General features: G+C 63.4%; 1 long non-coding RNA gene across 1 annotated transcript; it reads left to right on the top strand.

Moving 5' to 3' along the window:
- The first annotated feature begins 317 nt into the window (after positions 1 to 317).
- LOC110124986 (uncharacterized) lies at positions 318 to 6,120 on the top strand. The gene is made up of 3 exons (XR_002309929.2): positions 318 to 594; positions 4,752 to 5,247; positions 5,855 to 6,120. It is a non-coding gene; the product is annotated as an uncharacterized lncRNA (long non-coding RNA).
- Positions 6,121 to 6,709: the final 589 nt, after the last annotated feature.

Consider the following 6,709-nt stretch of genomic DNA (forward strand, 5'->3'; position numbering starts at 1 on the left):
GGAGGGGGTGGGCCGGGAGCCCGGGACGGAAGGCAGCGCCGTGGGGCGCCCGGGTCTCCCTCGGCCTGGATTTACCCTAGAACCCGTGAGATCGCGCGACCCGGCCAGACGCCAGGGTTGCCCCCAGCCCTGGAGTACCACCCCCTCCTTTGAGGCAGACTAGGCCCGGCCCCCTGCCCCGCCCCCTCCGGGCGGAGGGCGGGCGGGAGCAGAGAAGCCTCGGGAGAATTATAACTCCGGTTCCAAACATTCCAAATTCCTGCTCCTTCCGGCCTGGCCGGAAGCCGGGCTGGGGAGGGTGCGCAGGTCCGGGGGTGGGGAATGGTTGCAGGCCGTTTTGGGGTGAACCTGAGCCCCTCTGCCACCTCCCTTGCACGCGGCTCCAGGTTCCCGGTGCCGAGTCTAGGGCGGCGGGTACGGGGGCTACGCCCTACTGGGCAGAGGCTGGACACACCCCAAGGCTGCACGGCACCCCAGAAGGCCTCTCCCAAGTCACGCGGGCCTCAGACGCCCCGCAAACGCACCGATGGGAGTACATAACGTGAACCCGAGATACACCCCAGCACGCGGTGTCCGTATGGGGCACGACGCCCAGTGAGTCAGGCAGAGTGTGTGTCACCGCCGGAGTGAGTCACCGAGAGGGTGTGCGCCCCTCATGGGCGGTGCCAGAAGCCTGGGGGGCGGGCGCAGCCCGCCCCAGGGAGGCCACGCCCCAGTTGGGGACTAGGCAGATTCCCCCCACTTCCTTCCGCGAAGCTTCCTTCTGCGATCCAGCGAGGCTGTTCAGGGCCGGGGAGGGGCGCGTGTTGCGCCCCAGTCCACGGCCGAGGGGCTTCCCGGGAAGGGCGGGGTCACCGGGAACGCTGGCGGCCGGGTCCGGAAGGGCCGCGCGGCTGCCGCGCCCCCGCCCCGCGGCCCCAGTTTCCGATGACGCGTCTGCAGAAACCCCGACGCGGCCCCTAGGCTCCGCTGCCCGGTTTCACTTCTCCTCCCCCTGCCCGGCGTGGGGCGCGGGGCTCAGTCCGCCTTGGATTCCGACGGGGGTGGGCACGGGGGCGCTTCCGGCCGTGGGGCGGGGTCGACGAAGGGGTTACGACGGGGCGGCCCGCCCCCCCCCCACAGGCCCCTCCTCTCCACGCCTGCGCCGGCACCGGGGGGTGGGGCCGCGCGGTACCCCGCCGCCGCGAGATCGATCCCCTCCCCCGCGAGGGGCGGGATCAGGTTCAGGCCCCGTTGGGGGTCTAGCGGGCCGCGACAACCCCCACCCCGCAGCCTGGGCGCGCCGTTCGGGGGCCCGGAGGCGGTGCGCGCTCGGGAAGGAGGGGGCGGGCCGCAGGAAGTGCGCCCTCCCACCGCGTCCTGAGCGCAGTGACCACCTCCCGCCCGGCGCGCGGGGGAGAATTGGGATGGCGGGAGAGAGAGGGGTACTCTGGGGAGGCGGCGCCTCGCGGGCACGTTGCGCTGGAGCGAGCCCTCGCTCAGGGGTAGGGTGGTGGCTCCCCGGTTCTCTGAGCGTCTTCCTTGCGGGGGCGGACGGGCGCTGACGTGTCCACGCGTCTGAGTGCAGCTAGGTTTGGGGGGGTCGGGAGGGGTGTCGGCGCGGCCCCCGGCGGCGGAGGTGGGAACTGCAGCTCCCAACCGAACGCGGGGAGGGGCACGCCCTGGGGTCCACATTCGAATAGGGGGTTCAGCTCAGCTTGGATGCTGTTTTTCTGTGGGGGGTCGCTTGCTTAGTATGCCGGTTCGAAGGAAAACCCGATCCTTTAAAATTCCTTGAATTCTGGGAGCGCGATCCCACTGGTGTGGAAAAGCATCCCAGTGCCAAAACCGTGCCCCACTCAGTACAGGCTCTGGGCCCCATTTCTCTGCAGTGTTCCCCATCCAGGTCCCTCATCCAGGCCGGACTTTATCCTAGTCACTGCTAGGCGGCTAAGCACTTCCTCTGGAGGGGCAACCCCAGGGCACCCCAGCAGCCAGGGTGGGAGGTGGGATGGACCTTGAAGGATGTGACCAAAGAAGGCCGTAGTGACCTGCTCCCCCTGCGTTACACTCCCTCCTTGTTTTCTCTAGGCTTGATTATCTCTTTCCCTGAGCCTCTCCGTCATCAGGATGGTAAACCCCTAGTCCACACGGCTTACCTCTCTCTGGCAATGTCCAACACATGGACCCCCCCTCCACCCCACTGGCTTCCTGCCCTCCACCAGCTCACCACAGCTGGCCAGCTCCTTTCCCAGCCCTCCAGTGTAACGCTGGCCAGCAGGTTCTTGCCTAATCAGTACTTGCATGGTGCCCAGGTGCACCCCAGCCCTGACCCTGGCATCTGCCTGATTGCTACCCTTCATGTCTGCTCCGTCTATTCTAGCGGTGTCCTCAAGAGGAGCTCACCACGGATGAGCCCACAGGATGGGAAACTCCTGGAGGGCCAGCCTGGCCTGACCTGGTGCAGAGGTCCCCATGACTGTTGTGGCCAGGCTGGCACCTGTGCAGGGGGGAGGGCCAGGGAGCACTGAGGGGGTGGGAGCTGGGCAACGCTCCTCCAGGCTGCCCCTGGAGGCAGGACTCCCATCCGGTCCACCCTGCTGGGCTCTGCAGCCCCATCCGTGGGAGGGCCTCTCCCGGTGTCGGGGCAGGGGGCAGCAGGACGAAAGGGGTGACACCCCTATGGGCAGTGACCAGGAGAACGGGTAGGAGGGCTGGCCTGCTGGCTCAGTATACCGTACATCTGGCGCACGGTCAGGCTGTCTCCGACTGATGACAGTCCTATTTATAGCTTCCACCAGAGAACGTCCCTGGCCGTGGCAGTGGGCACCCGCCTGCGCCTGGAGACCTCGGGCCTCCCGCCAAGAGGAGCCTAGGCGGGGGCCACTGTGGCCAGTGCGGGTCACTGCCTGGCTCGCTGCCTGTCCCAGCCGCTCCCCAGGCCTACTGAGGGGCCGAGGCAGGTCCCAGCCTGAGGAGAGGGCCTACTGGAGCCACCACCCACCCATCTCCCAAGGCCCCCTGTGCCCAACCCAGCCTGGCTCTTCCATCAGAGGCCCCGGGTTGTTCTCAGTGGCTGGCTGTTCCCTGCAGGGATGGGGCAGGAAGGAAGAGGCCTTGGGCAGCTGGCGTATGCCCCAGTGATCTGGCTGAAACAAGCCCAGAGACCCCTGCTGATGCTCCGAGGACCGAGGTTCCCAGGGTGCCTCGAGTCTGCAGTGAGCTGGCCACACTGCACAGGTGCCAGGCTGGTAGGCTGGTCCCCCTGCACCCTCCAGGAAGCCCTGCTTGGGGTGGCGGGAGGTGGTTCTCCACAGCTGGCCTCGCCACCTGCCTGGCACCGAGACTCGGCGGCCTGCCCAGGATGTGGAGAAGGGAGGCCTCCCCCGGCAGCATCCTGGGCGACCCACGGACCAGCGGGAGGGGAGGCCAGGAGGCGCTGCCTGTGCCAGGCTCTGTCCTGTGCTGACTTCAGACCGCTGCTGCTGGTCTGAGGGGCCGTGCCTGCCAAGGCTCTACAGGGAAGTGGGCTGAACGGAGGGCAGGTGCCCCCACCTTTCTCATCTCTTTGTCTCTGCGTCTTGTCTGTGGCTCCAGACTCCAGTCAAGGAGGGAAGACGTTCTGTTTCTGGTGGTTCCTGACTCAGGACTCAGGCTCGTGCTTGTCACTCAGTAAATGTCCATTACATGAGTGGACCATCCGGAGCCGATGCTGCCACCCTTTCAGAAGTCAGAGGGCAGGAGGGGGGCCCACGGGGGACACTGAGGCCCCAGGGGGAAAGGTGCCCTCGGGGTGTGAGGCACGTGGGGGCAGCCTCATAGCACCTCTACAAGCACCTCTGTCTGCCTGCCCCCCACCCTGGCATGGAGGTGGGTGGCTTGGGGGCCCACTTGGCCTGTGGGAGACCCCAGGAGGCCTGCTTCCTCTGAGAAGGTGGCCCCAGGGTCTTCAGGCCAGGGGAAGATGCAGAGTTCCCCCAGGGAGGCAGGCCTGCTGGAGCCAGCCATCTTGATGCTCTGGCTCTTCAATGGTCCAGGCTGGACGCCGCCCTCTCAGGACCCTCCTTCTCCCTCCTCAGCTCCTCCTCCAGCCGACATGATGGCCAGGCCAGCACCTCTGGCTGCTGCTGACTCTCCCTTTTTGGTGTTTTTTTTTTTTTGAGAATTCAGATTTTGTACAGATTTGTCTGTGGGACACAGGATTGGGGGTTCCTGTCATGGTAGGGGCAGTACCTCTGTGAACCTCCAGCTCCCCCACACCTTCAGCCAAAGTCCAGTGGGTTCCTGAGGCCATGGCCCCTGAAAGACCTGCTGGTCATCAACTCAGGTGCACTGGCCAGGAGTGATGCCCACACCCCACCCAGGACTCCTGCCAGGGGGTGGGCACGGGGTGGGGCAGGGGAAGTGCCTTTCACTCGGGACCAGAACTGCCGCGGGTTCCCCACCTCCCAGACTCCGAGCTGCCCCTGATCTCAGGTTTTGGAAAGTATAGAGGTTTCACTGGTCTGCATTTGGAAGTCAGCTTTGCTCCAAGCTGCAGGGGCCCCACATGAGGAGCCCCTGCCCTGCGTCCGAGTAGGCCTGTGTCCTCATGAGACTGGCCCTGAGCTTGCAGCCCTGAGCTTGGTGACTGGAAACCATGATGCCGGTTTGGAGTTCAACCCCAGAAGATGCCTCCTGACCGGGGCATGCGGGAGACAGCAGCTGCTTCTGTTTCCAGCGTTTTTGTTGTCTAAATTGAAACATCATTTTCATTGTTTTCCTTTTGACAGAAATGTGGTTTCATCTTGAGGAGAAGGAAGAGCTGCAGAGAATTTGCTGTCTCAGGCGGACCGGGTGAACTATGGTGCCCGGAGGAAGTGGTCTCAGGGGGCTTTCAGGGGCACGTGGCCATTTGGCTCCTGGCCCCACACTTGGGGGTCCTGCTGGGAATCTGCCCCCACATTCATGCAGCCAAGTGTGGACACTGCTACCCCCCTCACCCCACAGCTCACCTGCACCCCCTTCTGGAGGGGACTGTCCTGCAGTCCCCTCTAGCTACTTCCATGCACTTTGGACAGGACAGAGACCCCTGGGGCCCAGACACGACGCAGGAGTCAGAGCTTCCCGAGAACAGGCCCCTCTGGGGACTCATTGCTGGGACACCATGGCCTATTACTCTCCTAACAGATGTTCAGAGGTCAAGGCCCGGCTGGACCGGGCTGACATCATCAGTGGCTGCTGGAGCTCCTGGAACAGAAAGAGGCCAGCAGGTGCGGCTTGCTCCAGGTACCCAGCAGCCCCCCCACTTCTCAGACTCAGACTAGGTCAGCCCTCTTTTTCCTGGACCCCCTTTTCCTCCCTGGCTGTCATTCCTCTCTGTTATGTTGTCTCAGCTAGCCGTTTGGGGGCTCAGTGCCTAGCTGCCCCACCTGCTCTGGGAGCCAGGGCCCAGCAGAGGCAGAGGTCACCTGGTTCTGCAGGGGGACCAGCTCCACCCCAGCTGCCCCTACTGCTAGCTGTGACTGTGTTGAGGCAGGTGTGTTGAGGGGAATTGGGTGGGAACCTACTAAGAGACAAGCAGTAATGGTGAAGGGATGGGTGCGTCCAAGGACATGACTGGATTGGTTCTGGTCATCAGACTCCTCTGGCCTTTCATGTGAGAACATAATGATCCCACGTAGTAATGGTATTAGTCTTCAGTTATGTCCAATTCTTTGCGACTCCATGGACTACTGTAGCCCTCCAGGCTCCTCTGTGGGATTCTCCAGGCAGGAATACTGGAGTGGGTTGCCATACCCTCCTCCAGACCTACCTCCTGCATCCATCCATCCATAATTACGTCCATCTCCACCCACCATCGCTCCTTCTGTCTGCCCTCTGCCTGTTCTTCCAGCTGTCCTCTGCCTCCTGTACCGTCTTGCACACCTCCTCTGCCTGTTTGTCTCCACTGCCTCTGGACACGTCTCAGAGTGGCTGCTGCACCAGCCGGGCGCTCCGCGTCCACCCGTTTGTTACAAGTACCTTCTGGGCACCTCCTGTGGGCCGCACACTTCACCAGGTGCCAAGCCCTGTGCTGGTGAACAGAACTGAAGAAGTGCCTGGCCTTTGGGAGATTCCTGTGTGAGATGCATGGCATGCTGGCCTGTAACACGTGTAGGGGAGGAGAGAGGTGGTGGCATGGGCTGGGGGGTGGGCAGTGTTGCTGGATGTGGGGCGAGGCTTTGGAGCAGGTGACCTAGGAAGGTCTTGTGAGCAGGTGAAGAAAAGAAAGTGTTAGTTGCTCAGTCGTGTCTGACTCTTTGTGACCTCATGGATTGTAGCCTGCCAGGCTCTTCTGTCCATGGGATTGTCCAGGCAAAAATACTGGAGTGGGTTGCCATTTCCTTCTCCAGAGGATCTTCCTGACCCAGGGATGGAACCGGGGTCTCCTGCATTGTAGGCAGATTCTTCACCCACCAAGCAGATGAAGGGCACATGCAGAGGCCATGAGGCAGAGCATACCTGGCTCAGCTGAAGGGCTGCAGGGAGCGGGGGACTGTGGGGGTCAGGGCAGTGAGCAGTGAGGACCAGCTCTGGTCGAGCCTGCGGTCCTGGTCACGATGTGGCCCGACGGCCCCTTGTGTTGGGGAGGGGCACCGTGGTGAGATGGGTTGTGCTGCAGATGCACCTTGAGCACCCGTAGGATCATTGGGGGCAGGGCAGGGATGTGACTCACAGAGCTAGAGAACAGAGTCAGATGCTGACGGTT

This window comes from Odocoileus virginianus, chromosome 11 (assembly GCF_023699985.2).
Source record: "Odocoileus virginianus isolate 20LAN1187 ecotype Illinois chromosome 11, Ovbor_1.2, whole genome shotgun sequence".
Taxonomy (NCBI): Eukaryota; Metazoa; Chordata; class Mammalia; order Artiodactyla; family Cervidae; genus Odocoileus; species Odocoileus virginianus.